The sequence below is a fragment of the Pelophylax lessonae genome (genome assembly GCF_965119305.1).
Source record: "Pelophylax lessonae genome assembly, chromosome: 9".
In the NCBI taxonomy this organism is placed as follows: domain Eukaryota; kingdom Metazoa; phylum Chordata; class Amphibia; order Anura; family Ranidae; genus Pelophylax; species Pelophylax lessonae.
The window spans coordinates 224012222-224031157 of NC_138776.1; the positions used below are offsets into that span (position 1 = coordinate 224012222).

The 18936-nt window shown below is 48.9% G+C and overlaps 1 protein-coding gene across 5 annotated transcripts in view; it reads right to left on the reverse strand.

Moving 5' to 3' along the window:
• The window catches only part of LOC309562497 (catenin delta-1-like), a 707773-nt gene that overhangs the window by 139952 nt on the left and 548885 nt on the right, over positions 1 to 18936 (reverse strand). The window lies entirely within an intron of this gene.

Below are 18936 nucleotides of genomic sequence, written 5' to 3' on the forward strand. Positions count from 1 at the left end.
TACCGTGCGAATGGGCTCTATTCGAAACCTCTGTACCCGCAGAAAGCGGTTTAGAGCCTTGTGTTCCAGAATTGGACGCACTTTTCCTTCTTTCCTGGGAACAGGAAACAGGTTTGAATAAAACCCTTGAAAGCGTTCACGTGAGGGAACCAGAACAATCACCCTTTGTGACAGCAGATCTTGTACCGCCTCTCGTAGATCCCTCAATCGATCTGTAGATAGGCGTAGATTGGACGGGAAGAATCTACCCGACAGTCTGGACCTGAAACCCCCAGATTAAACTAAATGGCTTAGGCCCTTTCTCCTGCATGCCGGAACCACAAAGGGGCCGCCTGTGTGCTGAAAAATAAGGGCCCCTGTGACTTGCCCTAGCGGATAAAGGAAGAAGAGTATTCTTTCCACCTGTGAGTCCATTGATCAGTTCATCTAACAAGACCCAAAAAGGCGGTCCCCCGTAAAGGGGAGATCTGATAGAGCCTTTTTAGAAGCCTGGTCCGCAGATCAGCTTTTTTTTAAACCACACCATGCGTGGTTGCGATTATTGCGTTTAGAACAACTCCACTGACTCGCGACAATTCTGTTACAGTAGGCGGGAAAAGGGAGTACCTTTGCTGCTTTTAGGGGTTCTGCGGGCCCCGAGGGGACCAGTGCCCCCCCAAGTTAAAATGTTCTCCACCAATACAATCAATGCACCCACTAGCGCCCTTGCATGCGCAATAAAAAAGGAATCATCCTCACCACGGCGCACCCGAAGTGCGTGGACACAGACCCAGTCGCTATATGCTAAGCTCACCCTTAGAACATAAGCAGGGGAGGTCGCCGACCACAGTCCCGCAAGGACACGCCGGTAAAGGTCCACAAAGGGAACCACCTAATAGATCTAAGGGTCACCTACCATAAAGGACCTAAAAAGACATAGCCCCTTAAAAAAGGGAGGGGGGGGGGGGGGGGGGGGAGGGCACGCCGTGACGCCGACGCGCAGGCAGAGTACCCCCACACAACAATGCCCCCACGGCGCCCCCTGGTTCATGGGGAGCGCCAGGCAGTCCATATATCCACCCCCCCCTGAGGAGGAGTGGGGGGAGAGGGTGGACGATTGTCAGGTACCCGGACAGCCGCGAGTAGGCTGCAAAGCGGCAAACTAAATTTTCAGACCCGCGGAAGAAGACACATCCGCTCACCCCTCAGCCTATAACCACCGCACGGAGCCCAAAGGACATCCCTCCCCCAGTCACTAACCCCCAGGGGGCTGTGAACTTGCTCAAAGACCCCCATGTGCGGTCTGGACAGCCCTGGTAAGCAACAACCACATCAACCCCCCCCCCACCCCCACTGAAGCAAGTGGCAAAGCCATCTTCTACCTCACCCTGGGAGGGGGGGGGGGATGTGGGGGTAGGCTGAGCCCAAAAGAACACCGACTGTTAGAGGGGCTGGGGGAATGGAAAGGAACCCGGGGGTCCGACCATCCCAAGGAGGGGCCTACGTCCACCCCGAGGGACAACAAAGGGGGAGGGGGGGGACACTACTTACCACACCATGGACCGGGATGGGCATCACTCCGGGCAGACCACCTTCCCATCTTGGAATAAGGGGTGCTGACGGCCAAGGGTCGTGACCAGGTCGTGTGCATCATGGCGAGGCGTTTCATTCGCGGGTCCTGTCCATTGGGGCTCAGTCGTGGCGAGGCCTAGTGCCTAGCTGTGACCTGCACACGCTCGCTGGCGAAAACATCCACCTTGTAGAACTTTGTAAATGTGTGTACAGACAACAGGCGGCTGTCTTGCAAGCCTGGACTACTGATGCCTGATGACGGAAGGCCCAGGAGGCACTAAGCCCCATCGTAGAATGCTTCTTAACAGGGAGAGGAGAAACCTGACCCTTAATCGAATAGGCCTGCACCACTGTGCCTGATCCATCTGGAAATGGTCGCAGCAGATGCAGTCTGCTCCTTACGGGGACCATCCGTAAGGATAAACAAGGGATCCGATTTGTGAATTGACTCAGTCGTCGTCAAGTACACCCTGATGGCCCGGAATTACAACCAAGGAATGCAAGGCAATTTCTTTTGGATGTTTTGGCTTAGGACACAAGGAAGGCAACACAATGTCTTCATTTAAGTGAAACCCCGAAACGACCTTAGGAAGGAAAGACTGACAGCGACGTAGCACCACTCTGTCCCTATGAACCACCAGGTAAGACGACTGTCAGAACGCAGCCAGCTCAGAGACCATGCGTGCATAAGTAATAGCTACCAAGAAAGCCCCTTTCTGTGACAAGGTAAGCAGAGGAAGTTCACGAATAGTTTCAAAGGGTGGATTTTGAAGAACCAACAGTACCAGATTAAGATCCCATGGAGGGACTAGGGACCGTTACTGCAGGAGCCATATGGCAAACTCCTTGCACGAAGGTGTGAACCAAGGAATTTGTGGCCAACAGCCTTTGGAAGAAAATTGGCAAATGATGCCCAGGGCCAAACGCTGATCTACACCTCTTTGTAGAAACTCTAGCAGACGTGATACCGAAAAGAAACGAGGGGAAACCCCCCCCCCCCACCCCGAGACGCACACCAAGTAATGCACAACTTCCAAACTTAATGGTAATGCTTCAGAGAAGCAGATTTCCTCGCTTTTAACAAAGTAGGAATCACCTAATCCGACATCTGCCTAGCCTTTAATACTTGGCCTCCGGGTTCACTTCCCTGCGAGCGCCGTGACAGAGGGGTGGAACCGGGCGGGAAATTAAAAAAAGCTCACAAAACAAGACATGATATATTGTAATCTGTTAGGATTACATTATTGTATCAAACCATTTCACCTCAGTTTTATCCCTAGTGCTTAGTCCAGTGCCCAGATACTGTTTTATTCCTTTTGCTTTTATTTTTTTAATCATAATTTATTAAATGTAATAATTTACTAATATTTTTTATTCACTTTTACTATTTTATTCCTAAGAGTTACAGGCCTAAAATATAAAAAAAAACAGATTTCCATGCAAAACAATGTACCGCTTTGACATTCATAAATACTGACATAACCAGACCGCCAGGGAGGTTAAACCTCTGCTTTTTCATTCAGCTGTACCAAGTAGTACATAGGAAAAAAAATTGGAACATACAGCACCGTAGCGAAGGGTGCGCGGTGACACTTGGACTCAAAAATTGAAAAAATTAAATCTTTAGTTTCATTAAGGCCCCTTTCACACTTGTGCAACTTGTCCAGCGACTTGGGACTGCAAAGTCGCACCCCATAATTTCCAATGAGTACTGTTCATATCTGTGCGACTTCAAAGTTGACCCTGTACTACTTTGGTCCAACTTTGATGTGACTTAAGGGCCATAGACTTCAAGATTACACAGGCATTGCTTCAAGTCTAGTCAAAATCGCAGCAAAGTTGCTCGACTTTCAGGTTGTACAATTGCTTAGAGGGCCTAAAGGATAAGTTCATTTTGCAAGTAAAAAAATGTGTATTTATTGGGGGTTATTTATTAAAATTGGAGGAAGCAAAATCTAGTGAAGTTCTGCACAGAAACCAGTCAGCTTTCAGGTTTTATTGCCAAAGCCTAACTGAACAAGCTGACATTAAAAGTCGATTGGTTTCCCTGGAAAACTGCACCAGATTTTTTACCCTCCAATTTTAGTAAATCTACCCCATTATTTCTTTTTTGAGCCCCCAAACTCCCATACTGGGAAAAATGGGATTTTTTACTTACCGTAAAGTCCATTTCTCTGAGCCTACCGATGGGACGTAGCTGCCTGCTACAAATCAGATGGATGGGTAATAAGCCCCTCCCACTAGGAGTGACCAGGTAGAGCCAAACGCTTTGACACGCCCAGGGGGGTGGGGTCCCTGGGTTATTACCCCTGGCCTCAACGTTGCATCTTCAGTTTAGTTGCAAGCAGTGAATAAGAACCAAAACCCAACTCTTCAGAGAATAGAAGGGTGGGAGCTACGTCCGTCGGTGGACTCAGAGAAATGGATTTTACGGTAAGTAAAAAATCCCATTTTCTCTTTCATCCACCGACGGACGTAGCTGCTGCTTTAAATCATAGACGGATGGGACGTCCAAAAGCAGTAACCACTGAGGGGTGGGGAAAGGACAAATTTAAAAGAATGCAATTCCCACGGCTAACATAGCCAACTATATTACATGGAGCCCAACAAGCAACAACTGGGGCTCAATTGTAACAAAACCATAAAGGAGAAGGAAAAGTAGACTGCTCCTTAAATGGCGGCCTGCAAAACCTTGCGGCCAAAGGATGCATCCGAGGATGCCAAAACATCCACTCTAAAACCCGGTGAACGTATGTACAGATGACCAAGTGGCTGCCTTGCAAACCTGCATCACTGATAGCATCACCTGATAGCGGAAGTCCAAGAGGAACTCAACGCCCGCGTAGAGTAATCCGTGACAGGGAAAGGAGGAACCTTGCCCTTAAGAAAATACGCCTTCACCACCGTCTGTCTGATCCATCGTGAGATGGTCGCCGCAGACGCAGCTTGACCCTTACGGGGTCCATCCATATTCACAGAGAGTGCGACTCACAAAAGGACTCAGTCTCCAAATACACCTGTTTTGCTCAAACCACAATTAATGCAAGGCAATTTCCTTAAGCTGGATACACACTATCCAACTTTTGTGGTTAGATTTCTTTCAGATTTACCTTTTCTATGTAGTGCAAGGGCCTGCCAGATTGCATACAAATTGAAAGTGTTTAGGTTTGACCTCATATTATATGGTTTTGGTAAGTCTAAAGGAAAAAGTCTTCAGAAAATCTTATAGTGTGTATGGCCCATTAGGCTGTGAAGGTTTCAGACAGAGTGATGGAAACACTATGTCTTCATTCAGATGGAAGTCTGAAACCACCTTAGGAAGAGACGACGGATTAGGCCATAACACTACCTTATCCCTGTGTAATGTCAGATAACGAGAGAGGCAAGATAGTGCCGCTAGTTCAGAAACCTTGCGCGCAGAGGTGATCGCCACCAAAAAGGCAACTTTCTGCGACAAGGCGAGCAAGGAAAATTGTCTCATGTTCTCGAAAGGAGGTTTCTGAGGAACCAATAGAATCAAATTAAGGTCTCAAGGAGGTAACGGAGACGACCTGGGGGGAGCCAAATGGCGAACCCCCTGAAGAAACGTATGAATCAAAGAGTGCGTAGCTAAAGGGCGTTGGAAGTACACAGCCCAGGCCAAGATCTGATAGAGTGCCCAACACCAAGTGTTAGTCAACCCCTTTCTGTAGAAAGGTCAGGATCCTGCTGAGAGCAAAGGATCTAGGATGCAGCTGCAGCGATTCGCACCAAGCAATGTACGCTTTCCACGTAGGACGATAAATCTTTTAAGAAGTGGACTTCCTAGCCTTGAGTAAGGTAGGGATCACAAAATTGGACAGACCCCCTGTCCTTTAACACCTTGCTCTCAACAGCCAAGCCGATAAAGCCAGCGACTGTAAAGCAGAATGGAAGATCGGACCCCGAGATAGAAGATCTTCCCGCAGAGGAATTGTCCACAGACCTGCGACCTTCAGCCGAATCACGTCGGCGTACCAGGATCTCCGGGGCCAATCTGGAGCCACCAGAATTATCGGAATCCCCTCCAACTCGACCCTGCGTAGCAGGCGAGATAAAAGTTTTAGCGGAGGAAACGCATAAATGAGCCCGCACTGGCTCCAGGGAGCCAGCAGGGTGTCTACTGCATCAGCCAGAGGATCTCAGGATCGAGCCACAAACTTTGAATCTATCCTGTTTTTTCTGGAGGCGAACAGATTCACATCCGGGGTCCTCACCGGAGACACAGCTGGTTGAACACTTGTGGATGCAGGAACCACTCTCCCTGATCCAGGGTTTGGCGACTCCGCCTGCCAATTGTCTACACCGGGAATGCACACGGCGGATAGTGCTGGGACGTAGTCATCTGCCCAGCGCAGAATCTCTGCTACCTTCAGAGTCGCCAGGGCAATCCTGGTGCTCCCATGATGATTGACATATGCCACGGCCGTGACATTGTCAGACTGGACTCGGACAGAACACCCCTTGAGATTGTCCGTCCAGAGGAACAGGCTCAACTTGATTGCTCTCAGTTCCAGAACGTTGATCGGGAGCTTGGACTCTTCCACCGTCCAGGTCCCTTGAACATTCAGGGTGCCCAGCACTCCCCCCCCCCCCCCCCCCAACCGGTTAGACAGGCATCGGTTGTCACAACCATCCAGAATACTGGAAGGAAGGATTTTCCGTGGAGACGATTCGGAGAGCTGAGCCACCAATTCAGGGAGTCCTTGGATCTCTGACTCAAACGAATCAGACTGTCCAGGGATAGAGGATCTTTGTCCCATTTGACAAGGATCTCCTGTGGCAAAAGTCTCGTGTGGGTCTGAGCATATGGTACGGCCTTGAAGGAGGACACTATAAGGCACAGCACCTGCATAGATGACCTGAGAGACACCAGGTCGCAAACCAGCAGCGACAGAATCGCTTCCCTTAACTTCTGTAACTTCACTGAATCTAGAATCATCCCTAAATACTCCAGTCTGGTTGTTGGAACCAGGGCAGATTTCTGAAGGTTGAGATTCCAACCGAACTGCTTCAGATTGTGAATGGTCACCTCCAAATCCCGTTCCAATGTCACAGACAAGTCCGGTCGGAGAAGAAGACCGTCCAGGTATTACAGAATCGCTATTCCTCTCTGTCGTGGCAGAGCCAGGATAGGGGCTAACACCTTGGTAAAGACCCTGGGAGCAGAGGCGAGACCAAATGGTCCTTGCCCACCGCGAAGCGGAGAAATCGTTGATGACCCTGGCAAATAGGGATATGGAGATAGGCATCCTTGATATTGATCGAGGCCAGCAGGTCCCCCTAATGCAAGAACGCCACCACTGACCGCAGGGACTCCATGCAAAATTTCTGGACACGCACAAAGCGGTTCAGAGTTTTGAGGTCCAAGATTGGACCCAATTTGCCCCCCTTCCGTGGAACGGTAAACAGGTTCGAATAGAACCCTTTAAAGTGTTCCTGATGAGGAACTGGTACAATCACGCCTTGTGACAGCATATCCCAAATCACTTCCAGCAGCCCTGCAAGGCGGTCTGGGGACAGCTGAAGATTGGAGGGAAAATATCTGTCTGGCGGATGGGAACAAAACTCTATCTTGTACCTGGACTGAATTACCTCGTGGACCTTCCTGTCGTGCAACAGTAAGGTCCAAGGATCCGGGAAGAAATGGAGACTCCCTCCACCACTGAAGTGGATGGGGGCGCCCCTTCAGGCAGAAGGGGTCTGCTCGGAGGTGCAGGGGGCAGAGGATTTCGGCTTACCAGCCCACCGTTTCCCGATCCTTTTCCGCCCGAAGTCTGTTTTCTGCGACACAGTCACACGAAAAAGACGCTTCTGTGCTGTTAAGGACCTCGCTTACCCAAGGGAGACTTACTCTTAGTGGAGTGAGGAAGGAGTGTGCTCTTTCCCCCAGTGACCGTCTTGATCAAGTCATCCAAGGAGGAACCAAAAAGGCAATCACCCTGAAAGGGAAGATCTGCCAAAAGCTTCTTTGAAGCCTGGTCGGTCGACCAGGACTTTAGCCAGATCGCACGGCTGATGAGTACACTTACCACTGACGCTCTGGCCAAGAGCGGAAGATCGTCCAGGTTAGCATCGCATACAAATTGCAGAGTCTGCGATAATTGGTCAGCGAGTTCCAGGGCAGATGACGGTAACGGAGTTAACGTCAGTGCCTCTCTCAGAGCCTTTACCCATTCAAACATAGTCTGAGAGACTAGAATGGTAGTAGATCCCACTACCATATACAGATGTCTGGATAAGACCTCAATACGTCTGTCAACCAGATCAGGGAGAGATGAGGATTCTGCCAAGAGTAAAACCGTGGCTTGTGAATATCAGATATCTGGGGGTCCACCTAAGGGGGGACCGTCCATTTGCGTAAAATCTCTTCCTCAAACGGGTAGCGTCTAGCCAAACGTTTGGGAACTGCAAGCGTGCGATTAGGTCGCCGCCATTCTTCCTCCACTAAGGCGGACAAGACTTCGGGACAAGGGAAAACCTTGGCCGATTTCTTTGCCCTGAGGGATCCAAAGGATACCGAGGCTCCTTGCGATTTAGAAATCACATTCATGATTTTTAGGAGTCCCTCACTGAGGATATCAAAGCATCGACCAGCGCCTTTTCCTGTGCCAAGGCGGGTGTGGAAACATCCTATTCCGCGTCAGAAAAGTCTGAATGCGGGGACGCATCCTCCAAAAGGGGGCCTGCGTCACCGGCGACCATATCGGCCTCGGAATCCGAGGTCTGAGATGAGACAGGCAAGGGCTGAGAGTGCTTCTTAGTAAATGCTGCCGCAATAACTTTGTCCATTTTTCTGGACATTTCTTGTATCACAGACAATAAAGTCACATCATGAGCATTAGAAGCACGCCCCAACGATACATCGGGGGTCGCAGACAAACTTGGGGAATCCATGTTAGACATATGGCCAAACAGTAGGATTGCACAGTATGAATGTAAAGAGCAGACAAGGAAACAGGGAAACACCGGAACCTGCACCGCAAGGGGTTAAACCGAAGCCTCTCCTAAAAACAGGAGCAATCCACGCCCAATCGCCAAAGATGAACGCCCCTGAGGCTAAGTGAGGTTACAAAAGCACCCCAGGTTCCAGCAAGTCCGCCGCTACCGGCGTGCACTGTGCCTTTAAAGCAGTGTTCCGGCCTCAAAATCTTACCGTAAAATCCTTTTCTCTTAAGCTCATTGACAGACGTAGTCCTCGTTGATTAATAACAACTCGGTTTATACTGCCCTCTACAGGAGTAGGACTAGACAGGAAAGAAAACGTTCTGGCCACACCCTAGGGGCAGTCCCAGAGGGTATATCCTCTCACTTCCTGCTACAGCAAATCAGTTATGTCACAAAGCAGTGTTTAGAGAATTTAACCCAACCCAACTCAAAAACAGAGAGGCGGGTACTACGTCTATTAAAAAAGAATAGCGCGCAAATGCAAAAGAAATTACTACCAAATCTGAAGAGAGTCCATAAATAAAAATGGGGGTTTGGTCCCACCATATGGCCATATCGTGCTCAAGCCCACTACTGCGTCAAAGTACCCCATTATCAGTGGGTCCTACACTATCCATGAAAAAGAGATGAATCCAGCCATTCTTACCCTTGGAGATAACACTCCTTGCTGGGGAAGATGTGCAAATGCACTACAGGGGACTCCTCCTATATCCACTTGATGGTGGACACTGATTGAGTACAGGTGTGTGTGGGGGGTGGGGAGGGCTGCTCAACCTCGATAGTCTGGTCAGACCGAATACATAATAAACAGGCAAAAAATTTGGGGGAGCATACCCATGTATTTCCAAAGCTGCTGCAGCTATGAACCAAAAGACATGTATATTAAAAAAAGAATAGCGCGCAAATGCAAAAGAAATTACTACCAAATCTGAAGAGAGTCCATAAATAAAAATGGGGGTTTGGTCCCACCATATGGCCATATCGTGCTCAAGCCCACTACTGCGTCAAAGTACCCCATTATCAGTGGGTCCTACACTATCCATGAAAAAGAGATGAATCCAGCCATTCTTACCCTTGGAGATAACACTCCTTGCTGGGGAAGATGTGCAAAAGCAAATGGGGTACTTTGACGCAGTAGTGGGCTTGAGCACGATATGGCCATATGGTGGGACCAAACCCCTATTTTTATTTATGGACTCTCTTCAGATTTGGTAGTAATTTCTTTTGCATTTGCGCGCTATTCTTTTTTAATATACATGTCTTTTGGTTCATAGCTGCAGCAGCTTTGGAAATACATGGGTATGCTCCCCCAAATTTTTTGCCTGTTTATTATGTATTCGGTCTGACCAGACTATCGAGGTTGAGCAGCCCTCCCCACCCCCCACATACACCTGTACTCAATCAGTGTCCACCATCAAATGGATATAGGAGGAGTCCCCTGTAGTGCATTTGCACATTTTTCCCAGCAAGGAGTGTTGTCTCCAAGGGTTAGAAGGGCTGGATTCATCTCTTTTTCATGGATAGTGTAGGACCCACTGATAATGGGGTACTTTGACGCAGTAGTGGGCTTGAGCACTATATGGCCATATGGTGGGACCAAACCCCCATTTTTATTTATGGACTCTCTTCAGATTTGGTAGTAATTTCTTTTGCATTTGCGCGCTATTCTTTTTTTAATATACATGTCTTTTGGTTCATAGCTGCAGCAGCTTTGGAAATACATGGGTATGCTCCCCCAAATTTTTTGCCTGTTTATTATGTATTCGGTCTGACCAGACTATCGAGGTTGAGCAGCCCTCCCCACCCCCCACATACACCTGTACTCAATCAGTGTCCACCATCAAATGGATATAGGAGGAGTCCCCTGTAGTGCATTTGCACATTTTTCCCAGCAAGGAGTGTTGTCTCCAAGGGTTAGAAGGGCTGGATTCATCTCTTTTTCATGGATAGTGTAGGACCCACTGATAATGGGGTACTTTGACGCAGTAGTGGGCTTGAGCACGATATGGCCATATGGTGGGACCAAACCCCCATTTTTATTTATGGACTCTCTTCAGATTTGGTAGTAATTTCTTTTGCATTTGCGCGCTATTCTTTTTTAATATACATGTCTTTTGGTTCATAGCTGCAGCAGCTTTGGAAATACATGGGTATGCTCCCCCAAATTTTTTGCCTGGGTACTACGTCTGTCAATGAGCTTAAGAGAAAAGGATTTTACGGTAAGATTTTATAAAAATCCATTTTTCTCTGTCGCTCATTGACAGACGTAGTCCTCGTTGATTAATAACAACTCGGGACGTCCCAAAGCAGTACCACAAATGAGGGGTGGGATAACAGAAATCAAAATCCAGAAGGCCCAACCGGAGCCAACCAGAAGCATCAAGGACTCATCGAGCAAAAAGATGAGACCTAAGTGAAACACCCAACAAACCCTTGAGGTAGACCAACAGTCTCCTCAGATTGCGGCCTGCAGAATCTTGTGGCCAAAAGAGGCATCTGATGATGCCATCACATCAACTTTATAAAATGATGTAAAGGTATGAACCGACGATCAAGTCATCGCCTTGAAAACCTGGATCGCTGACGCCTGATGGCGGAAGACCCAGGAGACACTAGGCGCCCGAGTAGAGTGCGCCTTAACAGGGAACGGGGGATTCCGACCCTTAATAGAATAAGCCTGTACCACCGTCTGACTGGTCCATCTAGATATGGTCGCGGCAGACACAGGCAACCCCCTTCAAGGGCTATCCGTGATCACAAAAAGTGAGTCCGTCTTACGAAAACAAGTTCGTAGTAGTCAAGTGTATCCTTCTGAACCCCATCCAAGGAGTGTAATGCAAACTCCCAAGGATGGTTAGTCTTAGGACACGGGGAAGGTAACACAATATTTTTATTCAGATGAAAACTCTGAAAACCACTTAGGAAGGAAGGATGGATCTGGAAGAAGAACCACCTTATCCCTATGAACCACCAGATATGGGGAACGTCAAGATAATGCGGCCAGTTCTGACACCCTGCGTGCAGAAGTAATGGCCACCAAGAAGGCCACCTTCTGGGATAATGTAAGCAAGGGAATCTCCCTAATATCTTTAAGAGAAGTTTCTGAAGAACCGACCACACTAAATTAAGATCCCAGGCGGTAAGGGTGCGCGCACTGGCGGAGCCAGATGTCGCACCCCCTGGATGAAATTCCGCACCAAGGAATGATTAGCCAAAGGTTTCTGAAAGAAGATTGCCAACGCCGAAACCTGACCCTTGATAGTGCTCAAGGACAGTTTCTGCTCAACCCCTTGTTGCAGACAGACCAAGATTCGGGTCACCGAATAGGTATGTGGGGGAAATCCAAAAGATTCACACCACGCCATATAAGACTTCCATGTGCTGGAAGTCGCTTTCCTTGCTTTAACTAGAGGTAGGAATAACTGAAGCTGACACTCCCTTGTCCTTCAGTACCTGGGTCTCAATGGCCAGGCCATTAAGCCAGCGATTGTAAAGCAAGATGGAAGATCAGTCCCTGAGACCGCAAATCCTCCCTGAGAGAAAGTCTCCAAGAAGCCTCCGCGACTAGCCTCACCAAGTCGGCGTACCAGGCTCGACGAGGTCAGTCCGGAATTTCCAGAATAACTGGAATTCCCTCCACCTCTATCCTGCGAAGAAGTTCCCGCAGTAACTTGAGAGGATGGAAGGCATGCCGTAGCTGATACTGCTCCCACGGGGCGATCAGCGTTTCTGCTGCGTCCGCTAGAGGATCGCGGGTGCGAGCTACAAACCTCCGCACCTTCCTGTTGAGCCAAGGTGCCAACAGATCCACATCCGGGGTGCCCCAATGAAGGGACAGCTAGTGAAAAACCTCTGGATGAAGAGGCCATACCCCTTGATCCAGAATCTGATGGCTGAAATAATCTGCCTGCCGATTTCCCACCCCCGGAGTGAACACTGCGGGGAGATCCGGAACAAACCGTTCAGTCCAATGAAAAGATGCTAGTCGTTTCGATGGCCACCAGGACACTCTAAGTGCCCCTTTCTTGACATAAGTCACGACGGTGGCATAGTGCGATTGGATCCGAATCGGGCTGCTCTAGAGCTGCTAGGTCCAGTAAATCAGACAAAATCTGATCGCTCTCAGTTCCGATACCCTATTGGTAACCTGGATGCTATCGGAAGGAATGACTTCCCCTGGTTGAGCATCGGAGACTTCCTGGTCCGCTCGCTCAACCGGATCCGATTGTCCAGGAAATCGGAATTCTGATTCCATTAGAAAAAAATCTCCTTCAGGAGAATTCGGGTATGAGACTGGGTATACGGTACTGCCTCTAAGAAGGCCACCATCAGTCCCAGCCAATTGACGGACAGCAACATCCGAATCGTTGACTGAACCTTCTGGAGTTTCTCCGCAAGGAGAAACTTTCTTGCCCAGGATGTATCCAACATTAGGCCCAGATAGTTCAGTCTCCTGGTGGGAACCAGGGATGATCTTTGGGAAAGCGAAGAAAACGCTGATGTCCTGCGATGATGGGGATATAAGGATAGGCATCCTAAATGCCTATGGACGCCAAGAACTCCCCCTGATGCAGGGAGGCCACCACTGTTCGGATGGACTCCATCTTTCCCCAAGTCCAGAATTGGACGCACCTTGCCCTCTTTCCTGGGCATTGTGAACAGGTTCGAATAGAACCCCTGAAACCGTTCAATGTTAGAAGGGAAGAATCGTACCGGTGAAAGTGATCGAAACTCGATCCTGTATCCTACCCGTATGACCTCGCGAACCCCTTAGTCCGGGGTTCTGGCAAGCCATGGATCCGGAAACCGGTGAAGACATCCCCCCACCCCAGAGATGGGTAGGGGCGCATCAGGCTGTATACTTCAGGCTTGGCTGAGCCGGACTTTTTGTTTAGCCGACCAGCGCCCTTTGAAAAACCCTCTGAAGGGGCTTTGGAGGGTCTCGCCTTATCGCCCGCCCTCGCGGAAAGAACAAACTCTTTATGAGCAGAAAGGGAAGGTCCTCGTTGGTTACAAGGTCCTCTTTATCCTAACAGTCTGTGGCAAGACAGCAGGTGGTACCGTCTATCCTTTAAAGAGGGATTCCTCAAACGGATAGCGCCTAGCCATGCGGAAATAACAGGGGTTCGTTTCAAAACGACCCCATTTGGGTAAAGGAAAATCCTTCGCCCTTTTGGTAGGCTAACAAGTACCAAAAAAGAATTTCAGTCTCAGCTACCTCTGCCGGTGTAACCTCAAGACTAAAGGTTTCCCGGACGGACACAACTAGTGCATCCACCACTCTTGTGCTATGGCGGAGGCAGAAACGTTCTCCTCACTGCTGAGGAGACATTACCTGAGACAACAGCCCCATTAGAGGGACCTGCAGCTGCATTGACCAGCTCCGAATCCGTATCTGAAGTATCAGATAAAAAATAGGGGTAGGCGGGGTCGCTTCTTGACCCCCGTCCCTGACTCCAAAACTGCCGATAATGCATTAAAAACAAGTGGGGTACTGGAGGGTCCTGCGGCCACCTTGAGGGGATCAGGTGGGGGATCCCTATGCGGCAGGGTCAATGATTATACAAGACATTTGCCAGCGACAAAAAATGACAAAGTAAAAAACTTTTTTTTTTTGTATCCCCCAGTCGCAACAGCGCCCCTCAGTCTTACCTGCCTTTTTGGACCCTACAGAGAGAGAGAGAGAGAGACCCCAAGGCTCATCCCTGATGCACAGAAGTTTTCATCAGCTTGCTCAGTGCTGTCCTGTTACAGACAGGAAGTCTTTGGCCCTTTTTCCTGGGTAAAGGAGGCGGCTCCGCCCCTTAACACGCCTTCCGGCGCCTCCCCCTGGCTCCACGAGGTGTTTGGTCACCTCAAACATGGCCGCCCCCATGCTGGAGACACGAGGCTACGCCAATATGGCGGCCTTGTGTGCTCTGCAAGACAATGGCGGCGGCCTGTTAGGATAGCGGCGGCTTAGCAGCGGCCTGCGGGATGCTGTATTCGGCCTAGCAGCCTGCGGGAGTGCATCGGCCCCCCAAACTTCACCTTGGATGGTGATCAGCCTGGCCGGTGGTACCGGACCCTGGCGGGCCGCATGCGGTCCGTCGGAAGGCAGCCTGCCCTTGCTGGAGGAATGCGATCTGGACTGCAGTTATACATGCATAGACATCGCCCTGTGAACACCTCTGACAGGTAGGATACCTTATGCTACCACAGTAATATTCTAGTACTGCCACTGACTTCAGTCATCTTTACAGTTTTGAAATGACATTAGATTGTCAGCTCCCAAACCAAGCCTCCTGGTTTCTTGTTCACAAAAATCACACTCAAATAGGGGAATCTGTGACATGTTATAGGATAGAGGGGAGACCCATCCTTACCATTTCAGAGAGGGGCCCGCGTTCACCACAAACCCGTCAGGGGGAAAAGGGGGAACAGGGGGAACATACTACTCACCATACCGGAACCAGGCGGGCGCCAACTCCTGACAGAACCCCTCTCCACCGGGGTGGGAGGGCTGTCGACCAATACGGACGCCGTGACTCATGGTCATTGGCGTTTAAGCGAGACGTTTAACTCGCAGGGTCAGTCCCCGTCCAGTGGGACTATGTCGCGGCCGACCCAGCGCGGAGCTATGGCCTGCACGTGCTCGTAGGCTGAACTGGGGTGACCACTGGATCTTAACATCCAGCCCGTCGCCCAGTTCCAGCTTTCTTGCTTGAAGATCTCACAGGAACACTGGAGAAAGAAGCTGTCTAAAAAAATCTTTCTAAGAAAAAAATCCTGCCAGGACCGAAGATCCTAGCAAGGCATCTAGGTCCTTACTCCTAACTAGACAGAAAAAAACTGATTTGCTGTAGCAGGAAGTGAGAGGATATACCCTCTGGGACTGCCCCTAGGGTGTGGCCAGAACGTTTTCTTTCCTGTCTAGTCCTACTCCTGTAGAGGGCAGTATAACCAGAGTTGTTATTAATCAACGAGGACTACGTCTGTCAATGAGCGACAGAGAAAATTGATTTTGGGCAATCCACTTGCTGAGTGTCACCTAAAAAAGAAATGGATGCTCCCGATTTTTTTATTTTGTTCACTTACCTTGTTATAGAAGAAAATATACTCACCTTCCTTCCACTTCCTCCCTCTGCAGCTGCGGCCCGCGCCGTCTCTTCCGGCTTGCGATGACTCCTGGGAGTTGAACGTCATCGCTCCCAGGAGTCAATGTGCCTGCACCGGCCCCGCTCGTCACTTCCGGTGCAGGCGCGGCATTCCCTGCTAAACAGCTTCTGAGCATGCCCAGAAGCTGTGCAGGGATGCGGCGCCTGCACCGGAAGTGACGAGCGGGGCCGGTGCAGGCGCATTCTGGGACTCCGACATCACCGAAGAGGATGCAGAAGAGGATGCGCTGGCTTCAACTGCCCACACCTGAGATGGCAGCACTGGAGAAGAAATTTTCAAGGTAAGTATTTCTTCAAAAAGGTAAGTGCGACCCGGGACAGTTCAGAGGCTAGCCATTGTGGAATGTACTAGCCCTGACTGTCCCGGGGGTATTTTTATCTAAATTTCACCCCCGATGCCGGAACTTTAAGAGGTGATCGCGATGCATGCAGCACTACTCCAGGGGATAATCCTAAGCTTCCTAAAGGCCTGAAACCCCTCTGAAGATGAAAAGGTGAAGGCCAGGGTAGTTAACAAGTAGAACACAGCAAGGTCCATCAGCAGCATGGAGAAGAGAAGGTAGAAGGAAACGCCCCTGCCCACAAGAGTTAGAAGCTCCTGTGCTATTTTGTCTCTGGCTCCTGCAAAATGGCCACCGGCATTACAGTGATAGGGATACCCAGGCAGGCTGCTGAGGCCTGTCAAGGCTGCAGGCCACGGCAAAATGCCAGCTTCGCGTCGATGAGCATGTGACCTCAGACCTAGTGAGGCCAACCCTAGTAACAGGTATGGGGGACCTAGTGGGGTCATCCTGGCGGATGAAACCCCACCCCCCCAAGGTAGCGGTATGAGGCGCAACCATGTACCCCCCTCCGAGGCCTCCTCCCCACCGTCAACTATCCGGTATAGCACCTGAGGAGACTTACATGGTAGGAGGTATGGTTACCCGAGGGTCCTACTCACCTATGGAGGAGCCCAAGTCCGCTAACCAGATGGGGGGACTGTACTTACTGGACCATGCTGCTGAGGGTGGGCGTCCATCCTGACAAACTTGCCTCTGCACCACAGTGAGGGCGCTGTTGGCCAAAGGGCACGCTGCGACGCTGGCATGCCAGGTGTGTGCGTCCCAGCAGGGTATTTCACTCGCAGGTCAGTCCCAGTCTGTGGGACTATAGTCGCTATGGAGACCCAGCACGGAGCTACAGTCTGCAAGCACTCACTGGCACAAACTGTGAGACCATAAGGCTCTCATATAGCCATTCCGAAAACCAGCCGGCATTCCACAGGAACTGGAGTCAGCAGCAACAAAAAAATAAAATAAAAAAGGTTCCCTTTAAGACGTTTAAAACAGAGCTAGGACAAAAGGTCCCAGCAGGGAGCTGTTTGGCCACTACTAAGACCAGACAGCTAAAACTGAAGATGCAACGGTGAGACCAGGGGTAATAACCCAGGGACCCAACCCCCCTGGGCGTGTCAAAGCCTTTGGCTCTACCTTGTCACTCCTAGTGGGAGGGGCTTATTACCCATCCATCTATGATTTAAAGCAGTAGCTACGTCCGTCAGTGGACGAAAGAGGAAAAAACAAACAAAATATATATGAGGCTAGTTTCATGGAGGTATAAACAGCTATCTCTATTGTGTGTACACCAGTATGGTGATCATCTCCTGGCTAGAAGCATATATACATAAAATTCCTGCAAGGACCGCAGGGAAAGAAAGCCATATGGGGATGATTAATGAATCGTACACACGAAGGAGACTAAAAATACCTTCATCGTGATTTTATTGTGCAACAATTGCATAAAAAATAAGTAAAGCTGTGTCTGTTTGCAGCCAAATGGCTAGAGATAATTTTCAAGTGAGAACATGAAAAAGTGCAAGTACAACATGTAACAGTACAATGTGATTAAAAACAAGTACAAGGTACGCTGACGCCAGGTGTTCCCTGACATAACTGGCACTAACCCCACGGCAAAAACAGCCGTATAAGCGAATGTAGACAATGAGAAGTAAAAAAGGGAGGTGCCACTTATGTCAAGCCCCTGGATGCTCGAGCTGAAATACAAAGGAGAATAGGAAAAAGAAGGAATGGAAAAAAAAGGTGGTAGGGACTGGGAGAAGGAAAGATAGTGGCGGGGAAGGAAAAGCGAAAAAAAAAAAAAAAAAAAAAAGAGGGAAAACTTGTGGGTGCAATACTCCAAGTGGAGGAAGCTGAGTGCAGGGTACACTGAATGGTTCAAATAATTAATTGAACAAACAACACATGAATGGTAAGCATATTCAATAAAAGCATATTGGACTGATCAGTAGTATCAAATGCATATAAAAATAGTAACAGCATGGGCATATACAGTAAGCATATACAGGCATGTACAAACATGATAAAATTCAGCACCCTTGATACTCAACGCGTTTTGCTAAATATAATTTGCTTCCTCAGGAGTAGATGCGTACCATGTATCTATAAAGTTAAATAGTAATGTAAATGGTATAGATATATATATATGGGGTATCTAAACTGAGTAATGAACGGAGCAGTCATCAGGGCTCCAAACTTACTGAGTCAGGCTCAACATGAAAGCACTTGAAGTGGGGCCCACTGGAAAATCTGACCCGGGAGCCGTGGGGGGGCCCAGTGGACAAAGGGGTCACAGGGAGAGCAGGACTGGAGGTGACAAGATGTGTGTCCATGTACCTAAATTTGGGTTGAAAACAACCCAGAATACCAGTGACTAGTGAAAAAATAGTAAAAGTGTATAAATATATATATATATATATATATATATATATATATATATATATAAATAAAATATATCAATAGACAAATGGTACTGAGTGACAACAAAGTAGTTAATGGGAAAATTTATATATATATATATATATATATATTGGTAAAAAACACGCAAAACCACAGTGAAGTGCTGAAAAACTGACTTACTGGCGGGAGGAGGCGAAGCTCAAGGTGCATTGCATTGGGGCTCCTGCGATCAGGAGACCAGCGGGATCAACCTGACCAGAAGCCATCCACAACAAATGCTAGTACAGATGTATATATATGTAGGTACAGTAATGTGACTAAACCAACAAGATGTGAAGAGTGAGATGGAGATTCAGATCACGGGGGGTACTTTATAGATACATGGTACGCATCTACTCCTGAGGAAGCAAATTATATTTCACGAAACATGTTGAGTATCAAGGGTGCTGAATTTTATCATGTTGTTTGTACATGCCTGTATATGCTTACTGTATATGCCCATGCTGTTACTATATTTATATGCA